The sequence below is a fragment of the Propithecus coquereli genome, unplaced genomic scaffold (genome assembly GCF_000956105.1).
Source record: "Propithecus coquereli isolate 6110/MARCELLA unplaced genomic scaffold, Pcoq_1.0 Scaffold8, whole genome shotgun sequence".
Taxonomy (NCBI): Eukaryota; Metazoa; Chordata; class Mammalia; order Primates; family Indriidae; genus Propithecus; species Propithecus coquereli.
This window is the reverse complement of record NW_012154173.1, coordinates 5,912,904-5,928,868: the sequence shown is the minus strand read 5'-3', so window position 1 is coordinate 5,928,868 and position 15,965 is coordinate 5,912,904. Positions and strand designations below refer to the sequence as shown.

At 36.7% G+C, this 15,965-nt stretch overlaps 1 pseudogene across 1 annotated transcript; it reads right to left on the bottom strand.

Annotated features, from left to right (window-relative positions):
• Positions 1-4,147: 4,147 nt before the first annotated feature.
• On the bottom strand, positions 4,148-4,808 carry LOC105825383 (annotated as a pseudogene). The gene has a single exon (XR_001138261.1). The product of XR_001138261.1 is annotated as a 60S ribosomal protein L19 pseudogene (transcript).
• Between the last annotated feature and the right edge of the window lie 11,157 nt (positions 4,809-15,965).

Genomic DNA, 15,965 nt, shown 5'->3' with positions numbered 1-15,965 from the left:
AAAAGAATGGAAAAACAACATTACGTGTACTCGCTAATAATTTGGAACTAATCGATGCGCCCACATGGGCACAGAGAGAAGTAAGTCATTAGAAATCAAGAAGTGGGCAGGGGAGGGAAAGGAGGGGTAAAAACCTACTATGACAGGTACAATGAACATTATTTGTGTGATGGGCACACTAATAGTCCTGACTTAAGCATTTAAAAGCTATCCGCATAACAAAAACCTTTATACCTCCTTAATATTTGGAAATAATAAAAAAGAGAAAGGAAAATAAAAAAGAAATTTTTGCCTATGGCAATGCTCTGAAGCATTTCCCAATGTTTTCTGTTAATAGTTTCATAGTTTCAGGTCTTAGATTTAAGTGTTTAATCTATTTTGATTTATTTTTTGTATATGGAAAGAGATAAGGATCTAGTTTCATTCTTCTGCATATGAATATCCAGTTTTTCCAGCACCATTTATTGAAAAGACTTTCCTTTCCCCACTGTATGTTCTTGGCACCTTTGTCAAAGATAAGTTTACTATAGATGTGTGGATTTATTTCTGAGTCCTCTATTCTGTCTATGATTTTGTTTTTATAGCAGTACCATACTATTTTGATACTTGCAATATAAATTTTGTAGTATACTCTGAAATCAGGGAATGTGATTCCTCCAGTTTTGTTCTTTTTACTCAGGATGGCTTTGGCTATTCTGGGTCTTTTGTGGTTCCATATAAATTTTAGGATTTTTTTTCCATTTTCGTGAAAAATGTCATTGGTATTTTGTTGGGGATTGCACTGAATCTGTAGATTGCTTTGGGTAGTGTGGACATTTTAACAATATTGATTTTTCCAATCCATGAGCATGAAATATCTTTCCATTTGTTGTGTATGTGTCCTTTTCAAATTCTTTCATCAATGTTTTATTGTTTTCATTATAGAGATCTTTCACTTCTTTGGTTAAGTTTATTCCTACGTATTTTATTTTATTTGTAGCTATTGCAAATGGGATTACTTTCTTGGTTTCTTTTTCAGATTGTTTACTGCTGGCATATAGAAGTGCTACTGATATTTGTATGTTGATTTTGTATCCTGCAACTTGACTGAATTCGTTTATCAGTTCTAATAGTTTTTGGGTGGAGTCTTTAGGTTTCTCTGGATAGAAGATCATATCTTCTGCAAACAAGGATAATTTGACTTCTTTCTTTCCAATTCGAATATCCTTTATTTCTTTCTCTTGTCTGATTGCTCTAGCTAGAACTTCCAGTACCATGTTGAATAACAGTGGTGAAAGTGGGCATCCTTATTTTATTACAGATCTCAGAGGAAAGGCTTTCAGCTATTCCCCATTCAATATGATACTAGCTGTGGGTCTGTCATATATGGCTTTTATCATGTTGAGGTAAGTTCCTTCTATATCAAGTTCTTTGAGAATTTTAATCATGAAGGGATGTTGAATTTTACTGAATGCCTTTTCAGCATCAACTGAAATGATCATGTGGTTTTTGCCCTTTTTGCTGATATGATGTATCGCATTGATTTGTATATGTTGAACCATCCTTGCATCCCTGGGATGAATCCCACAGATCATAATGAATAATCTTTTTAATGTGTTGTTGAATTCAGTTTGCTAGTATTTTTTGAGGATTTTTGCATCTACGTTTATGAGAGATATTGGCCTATAATTTCCTTTTTTTCTTGTGTCTTTGTCTGGTTTTGGTATCAGGGTTATACAGAGCTCATAGAATGAGTTTGGGAGTATCCCTTCCACTCCCATTTTTTGGAATAGTTTAGACAGGATTGGTATTAGTTCTTCTTTGAGTGCTTGATAGAATTCAGCAGGGAAGCCATTGAGTCTTGAGCTTTTCTTTGATGGGAGACTTTTTATTATTTCTTCTATCTCATTTCTTGCTATCAGTTTATTTAAGTTCTGGATTTCTTCCCGGTTCAATCTTGGTAGGTTGTATGTGTCCAGGAATTTATCCATTTCTTCTAGGTTTTCCAACTTGTTGGCATATCATTGCTCATAGTAGTCTCTAGTGATACTTTGGATTTCTGCAGTATCATTTGTCATGTCTCCTTTTTCATTTCTTCCAGTTCTTTGAGATGCATTGTTGGGTTGCTTATTTGAAGCTTTTCTGCTTTTTGCTATGGGCACTTATTGCTATAAACTTCCCTCTTATTACCTCTGTTGCTTTATCCCATAGGATACATATGTCATGTTTTCATTTTTATTTCTTTTAAGAAATTTTAAAATTTCTTTCTTAATCTCTTCATTGACCCACTGGTTGTTCGGGATCATATTGTTTAATTTCCATGTGTTTGTATATTTTCCATTGTTACTTTTGTTATGGAGTTCTAGTTTTATTCTATTGTGGTCAGAGAAATTACTTGGCTTGGTTTCAATTTTTTTGATGTTTTCGAGACAGTTTTGTGCCCTACATATGGTCAATCATTGAGAATGATCCATGAGCTGAGGAGAAGAATGTGAATTCTGCAGCTGTTAGATGAAACATTCTGTAAATATCTATTATATTAATTTGGTCTATAGTGCAGATTAAATCCAATATTTCATTGTTGATTTTCTGTCTCGATGATCTGTCCAATGCTGAAAGTGGAGTGTTGAGGTCTCCAACTATTATTGTATTGGGATCTATCTCTCTCTTTAGCTTTGATAATGTTTGCTTTATATATCTGAATGATCCAGTGTTGGGTGTATACATATTTAGAATTGTCATATCCTCTTGCTGGGTTGACCCCTTTATCATTATATAATGATCTTCTTTGTCTCTTTTTACAGCATTTTTCTTGAAATGTATTTTATCTGATAGAAATATAGTTACTCATGCTCTTTTTTGGTTTCCATTTGCATGGAATATCTTTTCCTATGCCTTTATGTTCAGTCTATCTGTGTCTTTATAGGTGAAGTGTGCTTCTTGAAGACAGCATATGATTAGCTCTTTTTTTTTTAATCCCTTCAGCCACTGTATGTCTTTTGATTGGAGAGTTTAGTTCATTCACATTCAATTTAATTGTTGATAGGTAAGGACTTACTACTGTCATGTTGTTATTTGATTTCTTGTTGTTTTGTGGTCCTCTCTTCCTTCTTTCCTGTCCTCCTTGTTAAAAACGATTTTTTCTGGTACTATGTTTCAATTTCTTGTTTTTCATTTTTTGTATGTCTGGTGTAGATTTTGAGGTTACTATGGGGCTTGCAAAAACATTTTGTAACCAATTATTTTAAACATATGACAACTCTGCTTATAAACACACAAATAAGCAAGCAAAGAGAAATCTAACAGAAATTGTACCCTTTAACTCCATCCTTCCCCACCATTTAACTTTTTTTTTTCCATCCATATCTTTTTATACAATCTATCTCTCAACAAACTGTTGTTACTTTTGATAGGTTTGTCTTTTAGTCTTCCTACTAAAGACATAAGTGGTTTATACACTGCAATTACTGCAGCGGAGTATTCTGTAATTTGCGTCATCACTGTTACCAGTGACTTGTACACCTTTAGAACATTTCTTATTGTTCATTTATATCCTTTTCTTGAAGGATTGAAGAACTCCTTTTAGCATTTCTTATAGGTGTTGTAGGTTCTTGTACCTATATTTCCTACATTTCTTGTAGGTTCTTGTCTGGTGTTGATGAAATCTCTCAGCTTTTATTTGTCTGAGAAATTCTTTATTTCTCCTTCATAGTTGAAGGATATTTTTGCAGGATATAATATTCTAGGGTTAAGGTGTTTTTCCTTTATCACTTTGAATATGTCCTGCCACTCTCTCCTGACCTGTAATGTTTCCACTGAGAAGTCTGCTGCCAGATGTATTGGAGCTTCATTATAAGTTATCTTTTTTTTTCTTGCTTCCCTTAGTACCTTTTCTTTATCTGTGACTTTTGGGACCTTGATTATTAAATGCCTGGAGGTAGCCTTGTTTGGGTTAAATATGCTTGGTGTTCTATTACCTTCTTGTACCTGAATATTGATATATTTCTCTAGGTTTGGAAAGTTCTCTTTTATTATTTCTTTGAATAAGCTTTCTACCCCAATCTATCTCTCTACCTCCTATTTAAGGCCAATAACTCTTAGATTTACTGTTTTGAGCCTATTTTCTAGATATCATAGGTATGCTTCATTCTTTTTTTTTTTTTTTCAGACAAAGCTTGTTTTATTCAAATGATTCACCTGTTATGACCCAGGCCACTATGTACGACAAGAGGGGGGAGTTTTACTTCTTGGTCTCTTCCTCTTTGGACAGAGTCTTGATGATCTCCTCCTTCTTGGCCTGGAGGTGCTGTTCACGGCACTTGCATGCTTCCTTGGTCTTAGATCTGCGGGCCTCAGCCTGGTCAGCCAGGAGCTTCTTGCGGGCCTTGTCTGCCTTCAGCTTGTGGATGTGTTCCATGAGAATCCGCTTGTTTTTGAACACATTCCCCTTCACCTTCAGGTACAGGCTGTGATACATGTGGCGGTCAATCTTCTTAGACTCACGGTATCTCCTCAGTAGCCGGCGCAGAATCCTCATCCTCCGCATCCAGGTTACCTTCTCCGGCTTTGAGCATTGGCTGTACCCTTTCACTTACCTATGCCTATATGCCTGTCCTTCTGGCGGGCCAAGGTGTTTTTCCAGCATCGAGCTCGAGAATGGACAGTCACGGGCTTGCGGATGATCAGCCCATCTTTGATCAGCTTTCGGATCTGCTGACGGGAGCTGGCGTTGGCGATTTCATTAGTCTCGTTGGGGTCCAAACAGACTTTCTTTTTGCCACAGCAGAGGACACTAATGCAAGCCTCTTCTGAAGCCTGAGCATATTCATGGCTCCGGCCACACTAGTGAAAGGACTTCATTCTTATTTATTATTTTTTCTCTTTTGACTGTGTCTTTTCAAATAGCCTGTCTTCAAGCTCACTAATTCTCTATTCTGCTCAGTCAGTTCTGCTGTTTGAGAGACTCTGATGCATTTCTCAGTTTGTCAATTGAATTTTTAAGCTCTAGAATTTATGTGTGTTTTTGTTGTTGTTGTTGTTATTTCAATATCTTTGTTAAATTTCTCTGATAGGCTTTTGAATTCCTTCTTTGGAGTGTCTTAAAGTTCACTGAGCTTCTTCAGGATAGCTGTTTTGAATTCTTTGTCTGAAAGATCACCTATCTCCATCACTTCTTATTTAGTTCGTTTGGTGAGATCATGTCTTCTTGCATGTCCTTGATGCTTGTGGATGTTTGTTGATATCTGAGCATTGAACAGATGGATATTTACTTTAATCTTCACAGTCTGGGCTTGTTTGAACCTGTCCTTCTTGAGAAGACTTTCTAAATACTCAAATGGAATTGAGTGTTATGGTCTAAGTCTCTGACTGCTGCAGCTATATATCAGCACTGCAGATGCCCCAAGTGCAGTAATGCTTTGACTCTTGGAGACTCTTGGTGGTATTGCTTTGATAAGCTTGGGTAAAATACAAGAGAATTCCCTGGAATACGAGGCAAATTCTCTCAGTCTCTTCCCTCACTCTCTGTGCTGGGCTGCTGGAGTTGAGAAGCAGTGATGTAGGCACTCCCTCATAGCCACCAGTACCAGGTCACACCTAAAGCCAGCCCAGTCTTACCCAAGCCAGTGGTTACTATTACCTGGCTACCTCAGATGTTTATTCAAAGCCCAAGGGCTCTTTAGTCAGCAGGTGGTGAATCCCAACAGGACCAGGTCCTTCCCTGCAGGGCAGCATGTTTCCTTCTGGCCCAGGGTGGGTCCAGAAATGCTGTCCAGGATCTAAGGCCTGACCTCAGGGGCCTCAGGAGTCTGCTTGTTACTTTATTTTACTGAGGCTTATTGGTACCCAAGTTGCAAAACAAAGTCCTCTGAGCACTTCCCTTTCCTTTCCTCAAGAGGAAGAAGACTCTGTACTGTACTACCTGTAGTTGGACAAAGGGTGACACAGACACTGGCCTGACCACAGCTGCTGGTGTCCCACTGGGTCATGTGCACCCCAAGGTCACTGGCTCTGAGCCAGCACAGCCACAGGAATTGTCCAAGGGCAGTAGCCTTTTTGGCCCAACTGCTTTATACATTTAGTCCAGGCCCCAGGCTGCTTTTTTTCTGCTGGTGGTGGGGCTAGCAGGAACTAGGGCTTCCCGGTGGATGATTTCCCTTTGATTGGGCTGGTCAAAATGCTCCCTTCACGGGCACCAGCAGAATTCTGTCCTGCATTGTGTTCCTCTATGCTAGGGTGGCCCTAAGGTTCAATGCAAAGACCTACAATCATTTCATTTTCCATCCTCCAGACACACAGATACTCTCTCCACTGCCTGTTGGTGAGTCACTGCTGGGAGATGGTGGAAGGGTGGTGTAGGCAATGCAAGACTGTCTTTTCCGCCCTCTTCAGTGCTTGTTTCCTTGATATACTGTTAAAATAAGGTAGTATGATCACTCTTTTGATTTTTTCTTCTTCTGAAGGTGCTTGTTTGAGTGAATAGTTGCTGAGTTAGGTGTTTGTGCAGAGGGATGACTGCTATTGGTTTGTACTCAACTATGTTGCTGCGACCCCTCTCCCAGAGACATCTTTTTTGATTGATTTCATAAAGTTTTGTACCAATGGTTGGTGCTCACTATAGGGAAGCTGGACTGGATGGTGATTATAAGATTTTGTTATTCCTTGACACCTTTTCTGCTCATCTTCCAGCTGAAATTGTCATCAAAAATAATGTTTATGCCATGCACTTTCCCCAAAATGCAAATGCATTAATTCAGCCATGTGACCAGAGTATCCTTAGATTAATGAAGAGTAAATATAAAAACACTTTCCTGAATAGTATGTTAGCACTGGTGAACAAAGATGTGGATGTGGAAGATTTTCAAAAGGTGTTTGACATGAAGGATGCCATATATGTTGCTGCCAATATGTGGAACACAGTGACTAAAGACACAATTGTGCATGCCTGGCACAACCTCTGGGTTGTAACTATGTTCAACGATGATTATGAACAAGGTGGTGACTTTGAAGGATTCTGTGTATCAAGTGAGAAAAAAATGGTGTCTGACCTCCTCACATAGGCAAAAAAAATATACCTTCAGAGTCTATCACTAAGCTGGAAGAAATGGATATCAAATAACTTTTTAACATTGACAACAATGCTCCAGTTGCTCATTCATTGATCAATGATGAAATACTCAAAATGGTTCTCAATCAAAGTGTTTGTGATAATAGTGACAATAAATATGCCATTGTTAATACTGCAGAAAACGTGTCTATAGATGACATGATAAAATGTGCAATGGGCTTATTGAAAGACTAGAGCAGTGTGCATTTATAACAAAACAAGAAATCATATCAGTTTATAAAATCAAACAAACACTCCTAAGACAAAAACCGTTGTTAATGAGGCAGATAACTCTGGTGGAAACATTAAAAAAAAGCCATCCAGCATAATGCTTCTCTCTCCCTACAGGACCAACATCCTGGTCTCTCAATTACTTCTAATGTTTCTTTTCACCTAAAAAAAATGAAATATAGCATACAATAACCTTTTAATCAAAACACAACACAGAGGTGGAGATGGAAAGCCTGCCATTGTTGGTTGTTGCTATTTAACAGCTGATATAGGAGTTCTGGTGATGCTACTGCACTGCTTAGTTACCCTGAACACATTATTTTTACACTGTATTAATGGTATGTCATATTTTTTAGTGTTAAGTACTTAGGTGTGAATAATCATAAGAAAATGATTGCTTATTGGTAGCATATAAATTCAGAGTCAGGAATAATGGAGATGACAAACAATTACAGATCGTTCACATAGGTGGCTGAGATAGTGACATCTTTGCTCTATGACGGTTCAGTGTACACAAACTTTGTTTCATGCACAAAATTATTTTAAAATATTGTATAAAATTACTTTCAGGTTATTTGTATAATGTGTATGTGAAACATAAATGAATTTCATGTCTAGACTTAGGTTCCATTCCCAAGATATTCCATTATGTATACATGCAAATATTCCAGAATCTGAAAAAATCTGAAATCCAAAACACTTCTACTCTCAAGCATTTCAGATAAGGTATACTCAAGTTGTATATCAAAATGCCTCAAATTTAACCATAATACTCATCAATTTCTAGGAATAAATGATCAAAAATTAAATTTATGGCCTTTTCTAGATAAATTAAAGACCAAAAAATCGCAATGAGTGAGGAAAAAAAAAACTTTAATCCAGCCTTCTTAAATTCAAGAGAAATTTTTTACATCCCCAAAATTATCCCTATCACCAAATTTTTTTATTCTGTTCATTCTTAGCCAAAGATGAGTCATTCTGATACCTGAGTAGAGTTGGAGGTTTCTTTCCTATTTGCAGCCTTGGCTATCTTCTAAGGAAATAAATTCCCTGTAGGATTCAGAATTTGAGTTATTTTGACACCAATGTTGTCAACAAGGGTTTGATCAGAAAACAGAAGCCACGCCAGGTTAGTTTGATTAAAGAGATATTTATTACATGAAATAACAACTTTATACAATTATCTGAAGAGCTGCCAGAGCTAAGATAAGAACACCGCTTTCAGGAAATCTCAAAGTATAGCACCCACAGGGAGGTCACAACAGATGATCCCAGCCTTAGCCAGGTAGGCAATTCTCAAAAAATAAATCCCAGAAGCCACGGGAAGCCACCACTGTTGTTTTGAGCTTCCTGTTTCTAGTGGCTTCTCTTCCACTTTCCACTCCAGGTGAATGCCTCTCACTGGCTGAAGCTAAGAGTTTAAAGATTACTTGGCACTAGCCCTATAGCCATGAAAGTTTGAAACAACAAGCAAATTTCCAGGCTTTTGAGGTAGTTATCTAAGTAAAATATTTTTCCCAGAAACCAATATTTGGTAAAAATCTAGATCCTTGTGACAGACACCAGAAGAACCTCACTAATATTCAGTGATTTAGTAGCCAATAAGTCTAGTACAATTATATGAAATTTATGGTTTGTGAATCTGAAGTCAATTGGGAGAACACTCTCATTGAGAGGTATTATAGATGCAGATATTTATCATGTTGGGGGGATAGATGTACCTATGCATATTCTCAGAGAATAGCATTTGTGACATCACTGGGTTCTTGGGGAATTTAGAAATTTCCCAAGCTCCTCTGGGTCACCTTTATTTCCCATCCATTATATTTAAAATCTCATCTTGTGTTACTTTTTGACCTCTTTGCTTCTGACACTTCAGCACTGAATCCACTGTGGTCTCTGTCTAATTGCATAATCCCCATGCTATTTTTATGAGCTGGCATTTCTTCCTGCTTCTGATGTTAGAACTAAGGCCCATGAATTTTGCCTCCTAGGTTTCATTTGTTTTATATAACCTAGAACATTTGTTTTGTTTCACCCTAGCAGATTGCTGAACAAAACTGATTTTGGAGTTTGGGAATCTGTGTCCCTCAAAGCCTAGTCAGACCCAGTATTTTGCCATGTGCCATTCCCCAGAGCCTCGATTTTCCTCAGTTCTTTGTCTCTTCAGGTCTTGAATAACTCAGAAACTTTATGTTGTCAGCAAAAATATTTTCTTCTGCCATAACTTTTTCTGGAGTACTGAAACATGTCTCTTCTGTTCTCTTTATGCCCAAATTCATTTCAGGGAGGCTCAGCTGTGTTTTTACAATGAAATACACTTAAACTTGTCCTTTTTTTTTTTTTTTTTTTTTACCACCTGAAAAGCTTACGTTGTTGTCTGGAACTTCCATTTTTCTTTTCAGACATTTATTTTTCTAACAGATTCCTCTAGATTTAGCCCCCTTGCTCCACCACGACTGGACTGCCTGTCCTATAAAAAGCATGAATTTAATGAGCTATGAATCTGCCAAAAAAGCGTATGTACACTCTTCGAACAAATGGGTCTACTCTGCCCCATCATGTGTCATGTAATCCCACCAGGAAGCATTCTCTCATCAAATGACCATCTAACCCAGCACTAAACTTCAATATAAGACAATAAATCATAATGCTCAAGAGCCCAGATTCTGGAGCTAGACCACATGAATTTGAATTCTCGCTACTTCATTTACTAGCTATACATATCCTTGGGCAAATCACTTAAATTACTGTGCCTCAATTTCCATCTATAGAATGGGAATATTAATAGTCCCTTCCTTCTGAGATTATTATAAATATTAAACCAGCTCATATGTAAAATTCTGAGATTAATATATAATATGCATCAATAGATATTATGTCCTATCTGCCTATAGCCCTACATTTCTCAGGCATTTGATCTCAGGAAAGATTGTACCACCTACAATCACTTTTAGACCTTCAAATGTACCTACTAATGCCTTAAACATGGTACTTCTGATGTATGTCCTACTTTTATAAAACTGCTCATTGACAGTTGACTCAGGCCTTAAGGGGGTGATTAGTTGTAGCTTTAAGGGTATGTCTCTCTTTAGTTTTCTGGATCCAGAACTCCCTCTGGGAAAATCATTCCATTGAGCTTCTAGAGATCTTGCTGCCTTTCCTCTGGTAGTTTTCTTTGAACCCCAATCACCCTTTCTGATCAAGTAACAATCAAAATACTCTTTTCTAATCCTATCTGTAAGGACAGCTAAACCTGGGTTCACGACCTTTCTCCTTTCTTATTTGCCCGGCCTATCCTCCAAGGTTTCGTTTTCCTGCTCATATTAGCTTACTCTCTTCTATAAGAGCTTAACCTTGCTCCTAAGAAAATCTTTCTCTTCCCCCCTTTAACCAAACTTCCTTTATTTTTCTTTCACTCTGCCAAGGTTCATGTTCTCATCATTTAAAAAACCAATCTAGTTCCTCCTTGTTACCTGAACAAACTTGGTTCCTGAGGACAGAGTATTACTGGCTCAAACCTTTATATCTACCTTCTTAGTTTTGGGGTTTGAATAAATTTCATTGGTTCCTTTTCAACCTCAGGCAAAGATTGTCTATCCCTTATTTAATAAGAACTCCCCTATCAGGGGCTGTTTGTTGATGGAATCACTACCCTTCTAAGTCTAAATCCAGAGTCACCTGAAGATAACGTGTGGGAACAGTTCTCTTGCGACAAACCGCACGAATACAGGGAGTGAGTCCCTCCACAGTTCACTCCCTGGCATTAAATACAGCTCGGGAAAAAGACTTGACTACCATCTTCACAAAAGCCAGCCATGGCTTGACTACTGAGTGATCCCAGACAATACCACTGCCTATATAAATACCCCCAGGGAGCGGGCACCTGTGGCCTGGCAGGCAGGAAGTGGTGCTGTTAAACCAAATGAAGTTTATTTCCCTGAATAAAGTTTTTAAAACATCAAAAAAAAAAAAAAAAAAGCAACACTCCCCCCACCCAACGAAAAAAGTCAATAATTTTGAAAAATATCATGTGCACTGATAAAAAGTTACTCACTTTTAAAGTTAAAAATAAAAAAAAAAAGACTGATTCAGATCTCTACCTATGTCTGCCATGAAGCTCTGTTGCTTGCATAGGGCTTGACTGCTTTTGAAGTTTAAAGTCTTAGCTTAAAAGCCTTGATGAAAAAACAAACAAACAATGGAAGCTAAAATCATTCCATGCATCCACTACTGCCTAAAAAGACTGCACAGTGATATCTGACAAAAGGACTCTCTTTTTCCATGATCTTCTAATCCTTTTCTGGGCCTCAACTGCAATGTTCAGCCAAACTGAGTCTGTGCAATTCATGGGCAGCAACGATGATGTGTACATGTGGCCTGCACAGCCAGTTTACTTGGGCCTGTCCCAGCTAATAAACAGCCACACAAGTAGAATAACAGCCACACAGACACCTCCTCAAAACACCAGGATTCAATTTCAGAAGTCCTAGGTCTACAATGTACTAAATGCCTTAGTCTTCTAGCTGCACCATCACAAGCAAAGATCGCCACACGTTATGTTTGTCCCTAAACATTTGTCCTTGTGTCCATCTTTCAAGGTTAATAGACTGTGCCTCATGCTTTTCTTCTCTTGAAACACTGAACAAATAAATAACATTGCCACAGGAAGCAGACAAGGATCAAATTATTAGCTTTCTTATTGATAAAAGTTAAGTTGGAGGATATGGCTTAGGTTTGCATTTCTCCAATTCTTCATCCCAGATTTATACTTAGCCACATGGTCACAATGAGGTGGGTCACCACAGGACACCTCTGTAGGATCCTCCTCACTCAAGAAGCTTGGCAGAGCAGAGCAGAACGTAGACTTTCCATGGACCGGCGGCTTGACAAAGAACACCTGGAATTATCTTGCGTGCTTTCCCAACTTGCCAGGCAGAAAATCCCACAAGAAGTAAGTCTGTGAGAGTGTGAGGAAAGGCCACAAGCATCAGTCTATTAGAAGTTCCCTCAGGGGAACATGAGGCCCGGCCAACCCTTTAGACTCGCCTTTTAAAGAATTGTTTTAATATTAAAACATTGAGAGGCTGGGTAGGGAATTACTCAACAAATCCCAAGGACTTTGCTAATATTCTGCCCCAGTTATTAAATGTAAATAATGTGGATAAAGGCTAGTTAACCATTTGTTCAACATTGCAATGTTTGTAGTATGGACAATAAATCACATTGACCACCTAGAGCTAATGTTGATTTTTCTTCTTGCCCATCTGTAAAACTTATCTTGCCTTATAAACTGGAGAGTTTTAAATTCAAAATAGAAAATAGATCCATAGAATTTTTAAAAATAGTTTTTCTAACATATTTTAGTAAGAATTTAATTCGCATGTAATATTTTTGAATTTTTTTGAAAGTAGTTTGAAAACTATAAGATATTGTATAGAAGTGTGTTATGTTTTCTATAAGTTTAGAGGTTTGTACAGTGGCTTCCTTCTAATAAGTCATATCTTATTTTTAGAGAAAAATATATGGGCAGATACAAAATTTATAAAAACTACCTTTGAAGTGTCTGCTGGACTTCTAAAGTTTTTACTGGCCTTTAAGAGGCTGAACACCTACCAGGTGTTAGATGTTAGGTTGATAGGACATGCTTTTTCATCATTTTTAGAACACAAATGGGAACCATGGCTATTTTGAAGTAATTAAGAAGCATTGATAATCAATAATAATCAATACTACCCAACTCAATTGCTATTTTCAGTTTTGTATTTTCCCATCTAGTCTTTCCTTCTGTTATGCTCTTTCTGAAACAGATAGATTAGGCTTACATACTTTTTCTGTAATAGTACTTATTTATCAGCTGATATCTAATATGCATAGTTTTAAAATCTGTAACTATTAGAGTTGCACACAAGCAGATTTCAAAATATTTTCTACTTACATATAACTGGTGAAATCACTCACACATGATGGGTGTTTCCCTTTTTCACCAAGAAACTTCTCTTCATTTAGGCTGTCATGTGAATTTCTCATTTGAAATTGTCATGTGAAAGTCTCCTTTGGGACTTGGATGATAGTTGTGATTAATGTCCAGTTTAAAGCCCTTCTCACATCGTCTCTTTCATCTTCTTCATGGGAGAGTGTTTTAAAAGGTACATAAACATCCCTACCAAGTAGGAATAGTTCCCTGTAATACCATTATCTGGCATTGAGCTTTATAATTTGAAACTCATGTTAAAACATCGTGTTTAATTTCATTTGTACCATACAATTATACGTCAATGAATAATTTAAAGTAACTTTGACCCAAAGATTTCCTTTAGTGAAATACTGGGAAAATAAAATGGATGCAAAATCTTTTAGTCACCTTTGTGTGCTCAAACCATATTACCTTTTCCTGTGTCCTTTAATGTAAGACTAGTCACAAACAAGGTGATTTTGTTAAAATAGACTGGGATCTGCTCATAGGCACACGTAAGTTCAAAATGAAAATACCTAAAATTAAATCTTCTGGGTTTTCTGTTGTTGTTGAAGTAATCTCAGAGGTATCTGTAAGCCAAATAATAGCAAGAGAGAAAGAGAGAGAGAGAGAGAGAGAGAGAGAGAGAAAATAACCAAAACAGTTTTTTGCTTTTAAAAGGTCAGCGAGTTAGAGATGTTACTCCTTGGAGACCTCAGGAAGCCCTCTTTTTGCTAGGTTGAGAGAGTTTGCACTACAGCTTCTACGTGAATTCTACCTCTCATATCTAAGCAGTTTCTGCATCACTCTCATCTCTGTGTGAAGTGGTTGAGTGATGCTGCTATTCTGTTCTACCTGACCCGTGGATGGAGTAAATTATCTTCATGGTCCTGTTAGCAGGCCCAGGACAAGATAGTACTGTGACAGGTATAATATAGGAATGATGCAGACCCAGGTGTAAATAATTAAAGTTGTAATTCAAGTTCAGCTTACCAGTGACATCATTTATCAACGTCACTAGAGCCCCTTAAAGAAATTACAGCTTTATATGTAGAGTTTAGAATACACTATTCATTGCAATACATGAAGAATATTTCTATTACCAATAGATACTAGATACATTAATAGCAAGGAGAAGTTCTTGATTGCTATAACTGAGCCTCTATTCTCTTTCCTTCTGTCACCAAACTTAACTTATGTATTGCCTTTTCTTTCTGGATACAATGAATATCATCTTAGTTTTAATGTCATTGTCCTGCCTTTGGAGGACAGCTCAGAGAACAAGCAAGGTTAAGAAGGTGAAGAGGACAACTGTTGGGCAAGTATGCGTCAGTGAATAGAAAAATAAAAACTGACATCAGTCTCCTAACGTGTCAGGGGCTATCTTTTATTTGCATCAGTATTTCTATGAAAGTTTACGTCTTACTGGGATAAAAATGTATACGTGTATATATTACACTGTACCCCATAAAGATGTACAATTATTGTGTGTCAGTTAAAAATAAAATAAAACTTTAAAAATGTCTGAGGAGAATTTGGCTTTCTGTTAACTGATTGTTTTTAAAGAAGTAAATTATAAGAATGTAATAAAAATTATGCCAGAATATAGATATTTCAAAATGGTTTTGATATTATGTCACTATAAGATAAAAGAAAAGAAAATAACAGAGATTTGAAAACAAATTCTTCTAACCAGAGGAAATGGGAAGAGCCTATGATTGCCATTTTTTACCAAGGTATATAAATCTTCTGAGATGCCCATCCATAGGTTTTCTCCTCTGAAAAAATCCGTTTTGGAAAGATACAAAAGTCATCCACACTCTTTCAATCTATTTCACTCTCTTCTCATTTATTTCTCTCTTAACTTCCAATAAGGCATTATCCGAGGCACATACAGGGATAAACAGTAGTTTATGTAGATTTAAAAGGACAACATTAAGTTATGATAACATATATACCACTGTCTCAACTTTTTTGGAGGACAATTTAATAGCAACAGATTTAAAAATATGTACATCTCTTGCTTTTCAAAAATTCTACTTCTGGAGATCTTTCCCAAAGCCATAATTTAAAAGACACTGAGATGCACAAAATGATGTTCATTGCAACATTCTTTATAAAAACAAAAATTGACAGCAATGTAAATGGCTGACAATAAGAAGATGTTTCTTTAGGTCAAGATAAATTCATCAATAAAATATTTTGCAATCCTAAATGATTGTACCATAATGTAGAAAAATGTCTAATGTCATAAGAAAATCATTATAATGTGCTAAGTGAGGAAAATCATGCTAAAAACAGTTTGTATGGTATGATCTCAATTTTTTAAGAGAAACTATATCTTAATATTTAATTTTTATGTTTAGGGATTGAGTGATTAAATAACGACAATAATAGTTTCTTGAACAATATGCTCTGTGCCAGGCACTCTTCTAAGTGCTTCACATGCACTATTTAATATAATTTTCACAACATCCACTAAGATACACATTATTGTTCTCACTTAGCAGATGAGGAAATTGAAGTATATAGAAATTAAGAGGCTTGGTTGAACTGAAAATGGCAGACAGTGGGTTGAACCCTGGCAATCTACATAGACGATTTATTTTTAATTAGTACACTGCAATAATACACTGCAATAATATCCCAATTTTTATTCATTTATATTTTATTCCTTTGTCCGAATTTTATAAA